General features: G+C 46.4%; 1 long non-coding RNA gene across 1 annotated transcript in view; it reads left to right on the top strand.

Moving 5' to 3' along the window:
* The first annotated feature begins 1,512 nt into the window (after window positions 1-1,512).
* LOC141257971 (uncharacterized) overlaps window positions 1,513-17,760 on the top strand; it is a 109,822-nt gene continuing 93,574 nt past the window's right edge. The window contains exons 1-2 of the long non-coding RNA XR_012318152.1: window positions 1,513-1,568; window positions 1,672-1,798. This is a non-coding gene — a long non-coding RNA (uncharacterized lncRNA). The remainder of the gene's footprint in view (window positions 1,569-1,671; window positions 1,799-17,760) is intronic.

Raw genomic sequence — 17,760 nt, 5'->3', positions numbered from 1 at the left:
CACTCCTGGACGGAAACCATACTGATCCCCGAATTTCATTCCTTTTAGTTTTTTTGGGCTGGACTTACTGTTATGATCTGCATCAAGAACTAAGGAAAGATAGGGGAAAGCTGTCCCTACAGTAAGACTAAGCTGAATCCCTACGATGTAGCGGGCTGCCTGATCCTAGTGAACAGACCTGCCTTCGTCCTCGGCTAGTCTGAACGAAGACCTAAAGAATTAAGGGAGGGGTCCCTAAAAGAACTAAGGACTGGGACAAAAATGGGACACCTCCTAAACAGAAATTGTTGTAGAACACAAAAGACAAACTGACAAAAAGTACTAGAGGTCCAAGAGGACCAAGCAAACTGACAGAGATAGGCACCGAAGCACCAGGCTAGCAAAACAGTCAAACAACATTGAAGTCCAGCAAAGCCAGAAGGGCAGAGCTGGAATATATAGGCAGATGGTCACGTGACCGCAAAACACAAGATAGAAAAAGCTAACAGGAGGGTTCTAACAGATACAGCACCAGAACCAACATCAGTACAAAAATACAGCACCAGAAACATCCAGAGCTACATGAATATAGGATCAAAATCACCATCAGTATCTGAATACATCAAAATAACCATCATCAGTACATGAATACAGCACCAGAACCACCATCAGCACAGGAATACAGAACCATAATCACTATTAGTATATTAGTATATTAATACAACACCAGAACCATTATCAGTACATGATTACATCACCAGAACCATAATCATATTAACAATCGTTCTGTGCACATGAATGTACTGTCACAGCCTGTGTAAAAAGGATAATAAATGAATGCTGATTGGCATTATATAGCTGTCAGCATTTTTTTTAAAAGCCGCAATTGGCAAATGTAAATGCATCCTTAGATACAGGTACCTTATAGGTGATGTCTTCTCTGATTGGAGTTGTTCTCATCCCTTTCATCTTCATTTGGTACTGACACCAGGGTGACTTTTAACAGCCACAGTTCATCCCTTCAGACTTCCTTTATCTCTGGTCTTCTGCAGAACATCCTGACACAGTGTAATTATGTAATTAAAAGTACCCCCTGAATAAAAATAATCACCCCTAAATCCATATTATGGTACATGGCCTCCACACCTTTTGTGATAAAATATTGGTTCCACACCGTCCCCATATTTGAAAACCTCCCAACTTTCCAATCAGATAAAGAAAGGCAGATCATGTGGCATGCATAGCACTTTACATAAAAAATAAGCCTTCATATGGTTATGTGCATGGAAAAATAAAAATTATGACTCTTGAAATAAGGAGATGGATAAATGCTGACCATAAAAACGAAAATTGTTCTTGGAGGAAAGAGGTTCAAGGGGTTGACCATACTTGGAATAAAAGTCTGCTGGCATTCTATCACTGCACGCTGTCATGATTCCCCAGTATTGCAGATGCAATTAGGCAGTCACATGACTGCATGTATTCGAATTGCATACTGGCGTTCATGTGCCAACTAGACTCATCCTGCTTCTTTCAATTCACTTCTATGGAGAAAAGCTGAGCTCATCTAGTCACGCACATGACTGCAGGTATGTAAATCCTTGCATACTTCTAGAGGAGGAACATGCTTCAAGAAAAGCAATTAATGAATGACTGTACAGAACACAGACAGGTTCTGTCCTCTTTATCAAGGTCCTAAGTCAGAGGAGGAGCTGAATAATCAAAACAGCACCTTAGCCTGCATAGACGAGACCTCCTGGGACAGCGGGACATCTCCCCCTATTCATGACTGTCTTATTGGATCCAGGATGATTGAGAGGTATGCCTTATGAATTATACTGTAAATGCTACACCATTCTCCCTCTTATGTATCATACCCACCAAATCATCCCCCTTTATGAGCTATGGCCACACTGTTTTCCTTCCTCCAGGTTGCCTTCTCTCAACACTGTCCCTCACTCTGTAAACCCCCCCATCCGCAACCCAGTAAAAGTGCCATGTATCTTCAACTCCACTATGGATCATTTGCAATCTCCTGGTAGCCACATATTTTTCTTTCTGTAGCACTGTAGTGATATTTGCAATGTGGGGTGACCTCATTGTGCTGCAGTGACATCAGCAGCATGATCACATCAGAGGAGGAGATGATTGCTGCTCTACTGACCCTGGAAGCACCGGTGCTTGCATCATCATTTTATTTGCATCCTAAAGAAACGAATAAGTCAAATACAGCCCTGACAATGCAGTATGATTTATCATGGAGTACAGTGCCATTTTATTTATTTTTTAATGGCTTTCGGCTCTATCTCGAGCCATATCGACTTGATGGTTGAACAATCTGTGGGAAGATCGATCTTGTGCAAGCTTAGATAGATCCACCAAGGTCTTCTCTGACATTTTCTTATTAGAATCAAGCCATTGGGTTGCTAGTCAACCTCTTTGCGTTGTTCGTTCTATTCTTCCGATGATGTCTTCTTCCAGAGATTGCTCTCTTCGCATGATGAGTAGACAAGTCGTAGCTTGGTGATCCTTGCTTCGAGTGACATGTCTGGCTTGATTTGTTCCAAAATTGATTTGTTTGTTTTTCTTGCCACCCATGGTATTGATAACATCCTCCTCCAGCACCACATTTCGAAGGCGTTTCTTTTTCTGTCTTGTTTCTTTATCGTGCAGGTTTTGCATCTGTATGTTTCCACAGAAAAGACCAAACTATGTATGAGCTATGTTTTCATCGACAGTAAAATGTTCCTTGATTTGAAGACCTTGTCCATTAACTTCATTGTTTATTTGCCCATAGCTATTCTCTTACTGACTTCTGGTGTCGTCACTGCATGTTGAGTGATCATTGATCCAAGTAGGCTGATGTTCTTTCCAACTTCTGGTTCATCACCATCCATCTCAAATGAGTTCCGGTCGTACCTGGTGGTAGTCAATATCTTTGTCTTCTTTGCGTTGAGTAGCAGCCCCATGTTTCAGCTTTCTATCTTGACACTCCATAATAAGTTCTTTATTCCATCTACTTTAGTTGCATACAATATGGTATCACCTGCAAATTTAAGATTGTTGATGATGCGTCCAGCAATTTTGATTATTTTTTTTAAGAGAATAGTATCATCGACCATAGCGTACAGTGTCATTTATCGTAAATTGGAAAGCCATATACAGAGTTATTTGTGTCAGAGAACCACTTTATTTACCATAACAAAAAATATCATTAGTGGTAAAATGTGACAGTGTATTCATCCTCTTTCAAAATATATCTGTTCTTCCGTTATACATGTAATCAGAAGTAAGGATACCATTATGGCCCTAACAGATTTATCGTGTGCGGCTATTTGTCATAGAGCACAGTGTCATTCACCATGAAGTGTGCTGTCATTTATTGTTGAGAACAATATCACAATGTGCAGTGAATTTACTCATTGACATTTATTATGGAACCGAATGAAAATACACTAAACAGACAGTAAGCAAAAAGTACTATTTTGGGCAGAATTTGGGAGAAAATTGAGTTTTCTAGAAATCATTGCAGACATGTATAGTCTATTATTGCACAAATAAATAGACAAATTTAATAATGACTAAAAGAGTTCACTCGAGTTCTGCATCTAAATGTCCTGTTTGTACATGAGCATTGAGTATGCAGACGCTGGAGTGACCCACAGATTACCTTGGACCCCTGTTGACGTGATCTCTCATTTGCAGCTGACTTCATCAGTCATCCATTCCATTGGCACAATTATTTCATTTTTGCTTTTTTTGCAGAATTCTAAGGTCAGAGGAATAAATACTATTTGTAGCGTGCTTGGCTCTTACCTGATGTCTATATTTTATATTATTTTTTTTCAAGCGCGTAATTTATTGTCTTGGATCTTATTTTTGAGGAAAATTTATGCCGAATATTGGCATGTGAAAAGGCAAAAAATTATCAGAGGAAAGTTATAATCTTAAAATTACTACTAAAACAGCAGTGAAGTAAGAACACAGTAACATTGAAGCATCTTGCACCCAGTACAGTGGTGACATGGAGCCATAGGCACTTCTAGTTTAGTTCTGCCATATTGTGCCTCCATACAACATCTAAGTCTCTGCTAGACTTGGATGGACACCATATTAAGGTTCCGTATGAATCAGAAGATGTAAGGAGATATCATGTCCATAAAATACAAGTGATTGTACTTTTGGGCCCAATTAACATCTTTTGTATCAATTTACTGATTGCAAAGTAGTTCATTTTCTCAAAAATGACAGTTTCAACCTAAAAAGCCTCTCCAAAGTGCTAACCACTAGAAGACTCCCTTCTGTCTAACTTGCTGTCCACTGCCTGTTGTCAAGTACAATCAGTCACTAGCAGTAGAGAGATCAAGGCAGATTACAAGGAGTGGATGCTGGTTTTTGTACCTCTACTCCTGTTCACCTCTCTTTTATACTATGCAGGCATAACCGAGGAGTTGTATATCAGTTCAAGATAGGCAAGCCATTGGAAAATGGCAGGTGCATGCATTCTAGGAAGGTGCAGCATCTATAATGCTGGCAGGATGCTGATGAAGATAAAACGGCCAATCAAAAGTAATGGATGACAAGTTGCAGAGCATGAGAGTCAGACCAGCTACTGTATATCATGTGCTGACATTTAAACCAAATGAGGTTTTATAATTTTGTTGGGGAGCACAAAAAGCAAGATAATGCTTTACTCTGGTTTCGGGTGAAATGGCAGATATGATTTACGTACAAATGACACTACAATCAGTGTAAAAGTAAAAGTAGACATAGACTACTAAGCAATAGTGATGAGCGAGCACTAAAATGCTTGGGTACTCGTTGCCTGGGTCGAGCAATTGGAATACTCGGGTGCTCGACCCGAGCAACGAGCCCAATATAAGTCTATGGGAAACTCGAGCATTTTTCAGACGGCTTCCCCCGGCGGTCTGCAAAGGGCCTAAAAATTGCCCAAATCGATGCGAACAGTGCTCAAATGACATGGGAACAGCATGGGGAAGACCCTTGGAAGCATTTTTGACTCCCAGGTCACTGCTGTCAACAACGTTGTCAGAGGTATAACGCCACTTTTCCAGACTCACAATAAAACATCCAAAAACGAATCCAAAATGGATTTTCCTGGGAAATATGTTAAGGAACATCCTTTCCAGGGTAATGACTTGTATATAAGGCAAAATAAATAAAAAACCAAAAATACTCCTCCACACCTTGGGCTATGTTCACACTTAGCGCTTTTGATGTGTTTTTGCACTTTTGCATTGCTTTCAACTGTGACAAATGTATTCACTGGGAAATGTCATGTTAACATTTTACAACCTTATCTGGCCATGTGGTGTGTGACACATGCATACAGTGCTGAAAAGACATGGGAACAGCATGGGGAAGACCCCTGGAAGCATCTGTGACTCCCAGGTAACTGCCTAAAAGTGTGCCCATCATAAGTGATCCTTGGCGCATGCGAAGATGTCTCCCGCCATGCACCTGTCATTGCAGACTTGCAACAATCACCGTCCACGTCCTTGTCCCAGTGCAGCATTCAGTTGTCCCTACTCCATTCCTTGGAATGCAAGCACAAGTATGCAGCCAGCCACCCACGCACCCACAGGCTGCAATACTATACTGACAAATATTTGATAGCTGCTTCCACTTGAAATGTGGCCTTTTAGGCTCATGGAGGCGGAAGCTTTTCACAACCTCATGCCGGCGGCGGCCGGGTATCCATACTCGGTCCCCAGCCGCCACTATTTCTCCCGGTGTGCCTTCCACAAGCACGGGTCCCACAACATTACCCGTGCCCTCCCTAGTGCACTTACTGGGAAGGACCGTCTACCCACAAACACGTGGTCAAGTGAATGTGGCCAGGGACGGTACGGAGCCCGTCCACAGCTTTTTTTGCTGAGTTGTATTTCATCACAGCCACATTCTTTAGCTTGGTGATAGAACTTGAGAAACCATATCTACAGTACTCCAGCAGTCATTTCTCCCAGGAAGTCTTCTAAAGCTGCTTTCACTTGAAATGTGGCCTTTTAGGCTCATGGAGGCAGAAGCTTTTCACAACCTCATGCCTCATGCCTCGTGTCCATACTTGGTCCCCAACCGCCACTATTTCTCCTGGTGTTGTCTCCGCCTTCTACAAGCGCGTGTCCCTGAACCTTACTGCTGGTACTTTTCTGTGGGAATCTGCTTGCCTCCTACCAGCCTGGAATATTTCCAGTAAACTATGGTACAACACCATGGTATTAGCACTGCCCCCAGTACCAGTAGCGAAGCCATCCCCAATTTCCTTCTCAGGAATTTTATTTGGTAGACTGAGTGGCTGCCCAAATACATTCGTTTCTCACAAAGGAGCTGAAGATAGAGTGGCAGTAGGTGCAAGTTTCTCCAGCCTGTTAGATATCAGAGGGTGAATGGCCGCACATTGGATCAGTGGTTAGCACTGAAGCCTTGCAGCGCTGGGATCCTGGGTTCAAATCCCAGCAAGGACAACATCTGCAAGGATTTTGTATGTTCTCCCCGTGTTTGCGTGGGTTTCCACCTCAGTAAAAAAGCAGCCATAGAGTTTCCGGGAACCTTCCCACACACTTTTCTTAGCCAGGACTGCTTCTCTGCAGCATTGGACGATCCCACCAGAGAATCCTCTGGTGTGCCCTGGCTTCTACATCAGGAGAGTTCATGATAGCGCTAACTTTTCAGCTGCTATGGGGCTCTTGAGTGGAGGAGAAAGGTGAGCCCTCAGAATCAAATCCTCTGATGGGCCCAATGTTTTTCAATCTGAAACAGCTTCTCAGTGGGAGTTGTATTTCACCACAGCCATATTCTTTAGCTCGGTGAAAGGACTGGCATAGAGGGAAACCGTATCTACTTCGGCTGTCATTTCTCCGTCACCATGTTCCGCCCATTGTCACACACAATCATGCCTGGCTGTAAAGAATTTAAAGACACATAGAGCAGGGCCACAATAATGAGTACGACATGTTCCCATTAGAAAGGAGAGAGTCTGTTATACAGTTATAGGGTATGCAGTGAGTCCAACGGCTGACCAAATTTAGGAAAAATCCCACTAAGAATTTAAAGACACATAGAGCACGGCCACAGTAACGACAAATTCCCATTAGAAAAGAGAGGGTCTCTCATAGTGTTGGCCAATGCAGTGAATGCAAAGGCTGCCAAAAATTGGGAGTCACTCCAATGGCCCATGGAAGAGACCTAGAGGGCCTCATAAAAAAATGTTCCCATTATTAGGAAGTGGGTCTCCCATAGTGTTGGCCTATGCAGTGAATGCAAGGGCTGCCAAAAATTGGGAGGCACTCCAATGCCCCTTGGAAGAGACCTAGAGGGCCTCATAAAAAAATGTTCATATTAGAAAGGAGCAGGTGTCCTATACTTGTAATGCCCATGCACTAAGTGTATGGGCTGACAAACATTTACGCCTGGGGTGTATACATGAACATACTGTATAAAAAAAAAATTTATGGGCATCATAAACATCCTTTAAAAAAATTATGTGGATGTTGCATCATGGACCACGGTCACCCTGGTGATATGGTGGTGGAGGATGAGGATGAGGAGAAGTAGGAGGACAAGAGCAAATAGCCAAAATCAGGAAGCGTATACCCATGTGTGGGTGTGAAAAGGTGCATGGGAATATACCTCCCAAAAAAGACACTGGATTTGAGTTTATGTTACCCTGCTATCATTCGGTGGTGTTGAGAAGTCTTGCCCAATCCAGCCCTTGTTCATTTTTATAAGAGTCAGCCTGTCAGCATTTTCAGTTGACAGGCGGATGCGCTTATCAGTTATAATTCCACCAATGACACTAAAACCCACTCTGATAAAACACTGGCGGCAGGGCATGCCAGGACCTCCAAGGCGTAGAGAGCCAGTTCATTCCACGTATCCACCTTGGATACCCAATAATTATAAGGCACAGAGGAATCACAGAGGATGTTGGTACGGTTGGCAAGGTACTCCATCAGCATCTTCCCAAACTTTGCACTCCTTGTGAGAGTACACCGCGCCTCAGGGCTTGTGCGATGGGAGGGTCTGAGAAAATTCTCCCAGAACTTTGACAGTGTTTCCCTGCCTGAACCACGAGGTTAAGCACATGGGCCAGGCATGGTATGTGTGTGAGCTTGCCTCGCCTCAGAGCCGCCACCAGGTTCCGGCCATTGTAACACCATGCCTGGCTGTAGGTGCAGCAGTGTGAGCCACAGATCTGCCTGCTCTTTCAGAGCTGTCCATAACTCTTCAGCATTGTGCTGTTTGTCACCTAAGCATATTAGCTTCAACACAGCCTGTTGCCGCTTGGCAGAGGCAGTGCTGCAATGCTTCCAGCTTGTGACTGATGTGGTCATTTCGGAGATGGAGGCTGAAGAGGAGGAGGTGACTGAGGAGGATGAGGTGCAGGAGCTGTAGACTGTGGGAGCAACCCTGATTGACCTAGGGCCTACGATCCTTGGCGTCGGGAGGACGTGTTCCGTCCCAAGGTCCGACTGGGTCCCGGCTTCCTCTATGTTAACCCAGTGTGCAGTCAGCGAGATGTACTGTCCCTGCCCACAAGCACTTATCCACGTGTCCGTGGTTAGTTGGACTTTCCCGGTAACTGCGTTGTTGAGGGCACGGCTAATGTTTTGGGACACGTGCGGGGACTTCACACCGAGAGAAATAGTGGCGGCTGGTGTCCGAGTACTGAGGAACGCCCACCGCCATTAGGTTGCGGAATGCTTCCGTCTCCACAAGCCTAAAAGGCAACATTTCTAGAGCAAGCAGTCGCGAAATGTGGGAATTTAGTAGTGTGGCTTGTGGGGCATTCGCTGTGTATTTGCGCTTGCGTTCCAAGGACTGGGGTATGGACAACTGAACGCTGCACTGGGACAAGGATTTGGACGTGCTTACTGATGCTGCTACTTGAGAGTGTGCAATGACAGGTGCAGGGCCTGGCGGCATCTTCGCATGCACCATGGACAGGGGATTGGCTTGCATGCACAACAGCGGAAAAAGCAGTGGTGCCACCCGCAGAAACTGTTCCTGGATCCTGGGGTTCGGCCCACAAAGTTGGGTGCTTTGCTGCCATGTGCCTGATCATGCTGGTCGTTTTGCCACCCCTGCTGATGCTGGCCTGGCAGGTGGTGAAAATGGCCTTTTTGGAGTTATCGGCAGAGTCTTTAAAAAACAACCTGACTCAGGAAGACCTAACAGTTGTACTGGCAACTTCCTTCGTGTTGGTGTTACGGCGAACAGGTGCCTGCCTTCTTTCTGCGGCCACCACACAGCTTCTTCCTGCCTGTTGGGGTGCTCTGCCTCCCTCCCCCTATGTGCTTGTTCTGCATGTCCTACTGCCAGGTTGTATCAGTTACTATATCATCCACCACCTCGTCTTCCACTTCCGCACTCTGGTCCTCCTCCTGACTTTCTGGCAATTGTGTCTCATCATTGTCCACCTCTTGTGACACTTTCCCACCGTCGCCTTCGTGTGACCATGGCTGCTCAAATATTTGGGCATCGCTACATGTGATCTCCTCTTGCCCCGCTTCAAGTGGACCAGGCGAGAGGCCCGAATCTATAAATGGAAAAGTGAACAGCTCTTCGGAGTGTCCAAGTGTGGGGTTAGTTGTCTCCAGGCACTCGGCATGGTGGGAGGAAGGAGGTTCAGGGTGAGGAATATGCGGTCCAGACTCACAGCTACTGAGACTTGACCATGTGGAAGACAGAGTGGTGGTGGTGGCTAAGTGACTGGCAGCATTATCTGCTATCCAACCAATAACCTTTTCACACTGCTCTGTGTTCAATAGTGGTGTTTTGCGGTTCCCTATTAATTGGGACAAGAAGGTCGAGCGAGAAGATGTGGGTGTTTGTTGTGGCACAATTTCAGCTTGCCCACGGCCTCGGCCTCTGCATGCACCATCACCATCACGTCCAGTTCCCCATATCTTGCCATGCCCCTTGCCCATTTTAAATGGAGGACAATATCTTCCATGCTCACTACAAATGACTGAATTTGGAGTGAACTTATATGTGATCCGTGTGACGGACAAACCACAGTTTTAAATACCTGGCCTGTAGGTAACTTTTTTGAACAGCAAACTTGTAACGGGTCTGGGAGGTGGAACCTCTGAGCAACTATACAAAGGGGCAGTCCTTGTAAGGAAGCGGGTGGCTCCCAGGGAAGGGGGGGGGGTAGTCACGGCAAGTGACAGGGACAGTCTCTGGGTAGAAAGGCAGGAGGTCACGGCAAGTGACGGGGACAGTCTCTTGACAGGCGGATGGTCACGGCAAGTGACAGCAGGGTAGGAGTCTCTAGATGGGCAGGTAGTCACGGCAAGTGACAGCAGGGAAAGAGTCTCTAGACGGGCAGGTGGTCACGGCAAGTGACAGCAGGGAAAGAGTCTCTAGATAGGCTAGCAGGCAGGTAGCAGGTGAGCGCTCCCAGGTGAGCGGGCAAGAGTCTCTGGACAGGCAGGTGGTCACAGCAAGTGACGGCAGAGCCTCCAGGTAGGCTAGCAGGCAGGTAGCAGGTGAGCGCTCCCAGGTGAGCGGGCAAGAGTCTCTGGACAGGCAGGTGGTCGCAGCAAGTGACGGCTAAGCCTCCAGGTAGGCTAGCAGGCAGGTAGCAGGTGAGCGCTCCCAGGTGAGCGGGCAAGAGTCTCTGGACAGGCAGGTGGTCACAGCAAGTGACGGCTAAGCCTCCAGGTAGGCTAGCAGGCAGGTAGCAGGTGAGCGCTCCCAAGTGAGCGAGTAAGAGTCTCTGGACAGGCAGGTATCAGGCAGGTATCTGGCAGGTACTTCCTGGTCCGCAGGCGGACTGATCCATAGACAGACTGGCAGGTGCTGGTAGGCAGACTGTCGGACCACAGGATTGCAAGCAGGTAAGCGGATATCAGGCAGGTATCAAGCAGGAATCTGGCAGGTGACTGGCAGGTAACTGGCAACGGGACCTGAGGGCTGAAGCAGAGTTGAAAGGCTTTGCAACAACATTGCTCAGGCACTTCCATTTTGGAGGAGGTGCCTTATATATGGCGAGGTCCTCCGGCCATTGGCCGGGGACTCCTTAGGATGGCGCGCGCGGCCCCTTTAAGAGAGGGGGAGCGCGCGCTCACGCGCCCTAAGCACAGAGGCCGGGAAGCAGCGCGCGCTGCCAGCAGAGCGGGAGGAAGACGCCGGGCACGGAGCGGAGAGGTGAGGGGAACGGCGTCCCTGCCTATCAGGAGGCAGGGACGCCGACGCTACAGTACCCCCCCCCTTTAGGCCCCCCCCTTTTTAGGCCAGACAGAAATTTATCAAGGATGAGCGGGGCATGGATGTTCTCCCGGGGCTCTCATGTACTCTCCTCAGGACCAAACCCCTTCCAATCCACTAGAAAAAAGGTCCTTCCTCTTACCCTTTTGGTGGCCAGAATGTTCTCTACCTCAAACTGGTTTTCAGCGGAAACCGGAGCAGGAGGCGTACCTGTAGACTTGGAAAAAGAGTTAAGTATCACGGGTTTGAGTAGAGAAACATGGAAGGAGTTAGGAATCCGCAAATTGGCTGGGAGTTTCAATTTATAGGCCACCGGGTTGATTTGTTTGATAACTTCCAGTGGGCCGATGAACCGAGGCCCTAACTTGTAGGAAGGAATCTTGAGCCGGACATATTTGGACGAGAGCCAGACCTTATCTCCAGGACGGAATTGTGGTGGATCCAGACGTCTCTTGTGAGCCTGTTTTTCATCCGCTCGGATGACTGAAGAAGTGTGGATCTGGTACTTTCCCAAATGGAGGAAAATTCGTTAACGAGAGATTCCGCAGCCGGATTGTCCACCGAGGCGGAGACGGGAAACGGGATCCGAGGATGCTGACCGAAGACTACAAAAAACGGGGATTTGGAGGAAGATTCACTCTCGTGATTATTGTAAGAAAATTCGGCCGACGGTAAAAGATCCACCCAGTCTGAATGGTGAGCATTAACAAAGTGCCGGAGGTAACTGGTTAAAATTTGGTTGATCCGTTCTACTTGGCCATTGGACTGTGGGTGATAAGCAGAAGAAAAGTCCAAGGTGACCCCCAGCAGTTTACACATGGCTCGCCAAAAACGAGAGGTGAACTGAACCCCTCGGTCGGATACGATGTGGAGAGGAAGACCATGAAGACGGAAGACGTGATGGATAAAGTCTTTAGCTAACTCTGATGCAGACGGGAGACACGGCAGCGGAATAAAGTGAGCCATTTTGGAAAAGCGGTCAGCGACCACCCATATGACCGTACAACCGGCAGAGACAGGGAGGTCCGTTATAAAGTCCATAGCTATATGCTGCCACGGGGCAGCAGGTACAGGAAGAGGAAGGAGACGGCCGGCTGGCAGATGTCTCGGAACCTTGTTGCGGGCGCAGGACACACAGGCTGAAACAAAGTCTATTACGTCCCTGTGCAGGGTAGGCCACCAGTAATGCCGGGTAATAAGCTGGAGGGTCTTTTTCTGACCAGCATGGCCAGCTAGCTTGGACGAGTGTCCCCAGCGTAGAACCTTCTCACGATCAGGAACAGTTACGAACATCTTACCGGGTGGAAGACGATTTAGATTCACGGGGGCCACCTGCATTACTTTAGCGGGGTCGATGATGTGTTTAGGCTCCTCCTCAAGATCAGAGACCAAAAAGGATCGGGATAAGGCATCAGCTTTGATGTTTTTGTCAGCCGGGCGAAAATGAAGAATGAAATTAAAGCGGGCGAAGAACAAGGACCACCGGGCTTGGCGCGGGTTAAGTCTCTGGGCACTCTGGAGGTAAGCCAAGTTCTTGTGGTCCGTGTAAATTATTACCGGGTGAAGAGCCCCCTCGAGCAGGTAGCGCCACTCCTCCAGTGCCAGCTTAATGGCCAACAATTCTCGGTCACCTATAGAATAATTGCGCTCAGAAGAGGAGAAGAGTTTGGAGAAGAAGCCTCAAGTTACCATTCTTCCGGAAGACGACTTTTGGGTAAGTACTGCTCCGGCTCCGGAGGAGGAAGCGTCGACTTCTAGAAAGAATTGTTTGTTGCCGTGCGGACGATGCAGCACAGGGGCGGAGGAAAAAGCTCGTTTTAAGGAAAGGAAGGCCTCCTCTGCTTCGGGCGGCCATTCTCTGGGATTAGCGCCCTTACGGGTGAGCGCCGAGATAGGGGCAGTCCGGGAAGAGAAGTGCTGAATGAAGAGGCGGTAGTAGTTGGCGAAGCCCAGGAACCGCTGAATAGCCTTCAACCCCTCTGTTCGGGGCCACTTCTGGATGGCAGACAGTTTCTCAGGGTCCATTTGTAGGCCGGTCTGAGAGATTATGTAGCCCAGAAACGGAAGCGAGGTCTGCTCAAAGAGGCACTTCTCATATTTAGCGTAGAGGTGGTTCTGCCTGAGCCTGAGCAGGACCTGGCGAACGTCCCTCCGGTGAGTGAGAAGATCCGGAGAGAAGACCAAGATGTCGTCCAGGTACACCACCACGCAGGAGTAGAGAAGGTCACGGAAGATGTCATTGACCAACTCTTGAAAGACGGCGGGAGCGTTACAGAGACCGAAGGGCATTACAAGATATTCATAGTGGCCGTCCCGGGTGTTGAATGCCGTCTTCCATTTATCCCCTTGACGGATACGGACCAGATTATACGCCCCACAGAGGTCCAGCTTGGTGAAGATTCTAGCCCCCCTCAGACGGTCAAATAATTCAGGAATGAGCGGAAGGGGGTATTTATTCTTCACTGTGATCTGGTTAAGGCCTCTATAGTCTATACAGGGACGGAGTGAGCCGTCCTTCTTTTTGACGAAGAAGAAGCCTGCACCCGCCGGGGAGGTAGATTTCCAGATAAATCCCCGGGCCAGATTCTCCTCAATATATTCAGACATGGACCGGGTCTCAGCAGCGGACAAAGGGTAAATACGCCCACGGGGAGGAGTAGCGCCGGGCATCAGGTCAATTGGGCAGTCGTATGGTCTATGAGGGGGTAATGTCTCTGCTTCTCTTTTATTAAAGATGTCCGCAAAAGACCAATAGGGAACCGGTACGCCGGGTAGATTCGCTGGGGTAGGAGAAGGATGAGCAGGATGAACGGGAACTAAACAAGTCTTATGGCAGTCCTGTCCCCAGCGAAGAACTTCTCCGGTCTGCCAATCAAGCACGGGTGCGTGTCTCTGGAGCCAAGGTAGGCCTAGCAAGAGGTGGTGAGAGAGTCCAGGCAGAACATGGAAGAAGATGCTCTCAGAGTGCAGCATTCCCACCTGCAGAGTTATGGATTCGGTGATGAGTTTGATGGGATGTGGTAAGAGGCCCCCATCCACGGCGGCGACAGATAAGGGTACAGCCAGAGGTTTGGTGGGAATGCGGTATTTCTCTACCAGGGACTGAGAAATGAGATTTCCGGCAGCTCCAGAGTCAAGTTGAGCCAGTTCAAAATAAAGGTTCTCCCCGCAGATGATAGAGACCGACAGCATTAGAGATGGAGAGGGTTTATTTCTGTCTAGGGTGAACTCTCTGAGCGATCCTAGACACAGGCGTTTCCCGACCTCTCCGGGCAGGAACGGATCCGGTGCTCCTTACTGCCACAGTAGAAGCAGCTCCCCTCGGCACGGCGTAATTCTTGACGGGTCTTGATCATCTTGGTCTGGTCGACCTGCATAGGCTCGGGTGAGTGCGCCGGAGGAGTAACGGAGGAAGTGACGGGTCTCTGGAAGGTTGAGGCAAGGCGTGGAAACCTCCTCTCACGGGTGACCTCTTTGGTGCGCTCCTGGAACCGGATGTCAATCCGGGTGGCAAGTGTAATTAAGTCATCGAGAGTGGTAGGAATTAGTGTTGAGCCACCCCCGTAGTGTTCGAGTTCGGTTCGGTTCGTCGAACACCCGTGTGTTCGCCGAACTGTTCGTCGAACTGTTCGTCGAACACCTTCGAACACCGTTAAAACCAATGGCAGGCAAACAAAAACACATAGAAACACATAGAAAACACCTTCAAAGGTGTCCAAAAGCTGACAAACCGCTCAGAAGACACAACTAACACATGGAAAAGTGACAAGTACATATAGTCATGCGAAAAGAAAAGAGGTGGAGGAGTAAAAGGAGGGGGAGACACAGATATAGGCATTAGAGATGAGCATTGTTCTACTCGAACTGTTCGCCAATCTCAAATTCGAGCTGTTTTGGGCGGTGTTCGAGCCGTTCGGCGAACACGAACAATTTGAGAAAAATTCGGCTGTTCGAGGTTATGTTCGATAACTGTTCGTGCACCAAAATCATAACTGGATTTTTTCTCAGTAATGATGAAAATTAATGTTAATACGCAGTTTGAGTGTACAGCGGGGTGGGGGGAGGGGCAGGGGATGGATCTCTGCAGGAACAATGAAGATCTCCATTTTTTTTTCTCTTTCCCGCATTTACAGTGGGGAGGTGCAATCTGTCAGCCTATCAGCAGCGCACACACGGAGCGAAGTGCTTTTTTTCACACAAGCAAGGGCATGTGTCATTGGCAGTGTATGTCACATGTCCTTGCCCTATAAGACCAAGCCATTTTCCCCGTCGCCACCATTTTCTCACTGCTGCAGCTGCGTGTTAGACAGCACCGCTGTTGCTGTGTGCGCTATACCTTGTTAATTTCAAGCCAATTTTCGCACAAATATACAGATAGCTTGGGAGTAGGGAATAGTTGTGATTGCAGTCCTTTTAAGGACTAGGTTACAGCATTTCCTACGACTTTTATCAGGGAGGTCTGTGCTCTTAAATAGATCGGTTGTGGGAGTAAAGACTAATTGTAATTGCAGTCCTTTTCAGGACTAGGTTACATGAGTTCCTATCAGTTTTTGCCAGGCAGGTCTGTGCCAGTGCTGTGCAAGTTTTTTTCACAGCATTTGGCTGAATCTAGCAAAGCTAATCCTTTTTGGCCTATTGCAGAGTGTGTTAGTCAGTGGAGTAGCCTATCTGTGTTGCAAGATATACCACCTGTGTATAGAATACCAATTTTTTTACTGCACCTAGTGAAGTAAAATCTTTTGGGCATAGCATCATTCTATTAGTCCATCTATACTGACCTCCATCAGGTTGCAAATTAAAACAAATTTTTATCTGCATCTACAGTACCTCTGAAAAAATATTTGGGCTTCTAGCTGTGTGTGGGACTTGTTCTATTAGTCCATCTATACTGACCTCCATCAGGTTGCAAACTGAATATATTTTTTTCTGCATCTACCTCTGAAAAAATATTGGGCTTCTAGCTGTGTGTGGGTCTTGTTCTATTAATCCATCTATACTGACCTCCATCAGGTTGCAAACTGAATATATTTTTTTCTGCATCTACCTCTGAAAAAATATTTGGCCTTCTAGTAGTGTGTCGGACTTTCTCTATTAGTCCATCTATACTGACCTCCATCAGGTTGCAAATTAAAACTAATTTTTATCTGCATCTACAGTACCTCTGAAAAAATATTTGGGATTCTAGCAGTGTGTGGGACTTGTTCTATTAGTCCATCTATGCTGACCTCCATCAGGTTGCAAACTGAATATATTTTTTTCTGCATCTACCTCTGAAAAAATATTGGGCTTCTAGCTGTGTGTGGGTCTTGTTCTATTAATCCATCTATACTGACCTCCATCAGGTTGCAAACTGAATATATTTTTTTCTGCATCTACCTCTGAAAAAATATTTGGCCTTCTAGTAGTGTGTCGGACTTTCTCTATTAGTCCATCTATACTGACCTCCATCAGGTTGCAAATTAAAACTAATTTTTATCTGCATCTACAGTACCTCTGAAAAAATATTTGGGCTTCTAGCAGTGTGTGGGACTTGTTCTATTAGTCCATCTATACTGACCTCCATCAGGTTGCAAACTGAATATATTTTTTTCTGCATCTACCTCTGAAAAAATATTGGGCTTCTAGCTGTGTGTGGGTCTTGTTCTATTAATCCATCTATACTGACCTCCATCAGGTTGCAAACTGTATATAATTTTTTTCTGCATCTAGCTCTGAAAAAATATTTGGCCTTCTAGTAGTGTGTCGGACTTTCTCTATTAGTCCATCTATACTGACCTCCATCAGGTTGCAAATTAAAACTAATTTTTATCTGCATCTACAGTACCTCTGAAAAAATATTTGGGCTTCTAGCTGTGTGTGGGACTTGTTGTATTAGTCCATCTATACTGACCTCCATCAGGTTGCAAACTGAATATATTTTTTTCTGCATCTACCTCTGAAAAAATATTTGGCCTTCTAGTAGTGTGTCGGACTTTCTCTATTAGTCCATCTATACTGACCTCCATCAGGTTGCAAATTAAAAATAATTTTTATCTGCATCTACAGTACCTCTGAAAAAATATTTGGGCTTCTAGCTGTGTGCGGGACTTGTTGTATTAGTCCATCTATACTGACCTCCATCAGGTTGCAAACTGAATATATTTTTTTCTGCATCTACCTCTGAAAAAATATTTGGCCTTCTAGTAGTGTGTCGGACTTTCTCTATTAGTCCATCTATACTGACCTCCATCAGGTTGCAAATTAAAACTAATTTTTATCTGCATCTACAGTACCTCTGAAAAAATATTTGGGCTTCTAGCAGTGTGTGGGACTTGTTCTATTAGTCCATCTATACTGACCTCCATCAGGTTGCAAACTGAATATAGTTTTTTCTGCATCTACCTCTGAAAAAATATTGGGCTTCTAGCTGTGTGTGGGTCTTGTTCTATTAATCCATCTATACTGACCTCCATCAGGTTGCAAACTGAATATATTTTTTTCTGCATCTACCTCTGAAAAAATATTTGGCCTTCTAGTAGTGTGTCGGACTTTCTCTATTAGTCCATC

The sequence above is a fragment of the Phyllobates terribilis genome, unplaced genomic scaffold (genome assembly GCF_046119375.1).
Source record: "Phyllobates terribilis strain yellow unplaced genomic scaffold, ASM4611937v1 Scaffold_3__8_contigs__length_932513732, whole genome shotgun sequence".
Classification (NCBI taxonomy): Eukaryota; Metazoa; Chordata; class Amphibia; order Anura; family Dendrobatidae; genus Phyllobates; species Phyllobates terribilis.
The sequence above is the reverse complement of the archived record's forward strand: the minus strand, read 5'-3'. Positions and strand labels throughout refer to the sequence as shown.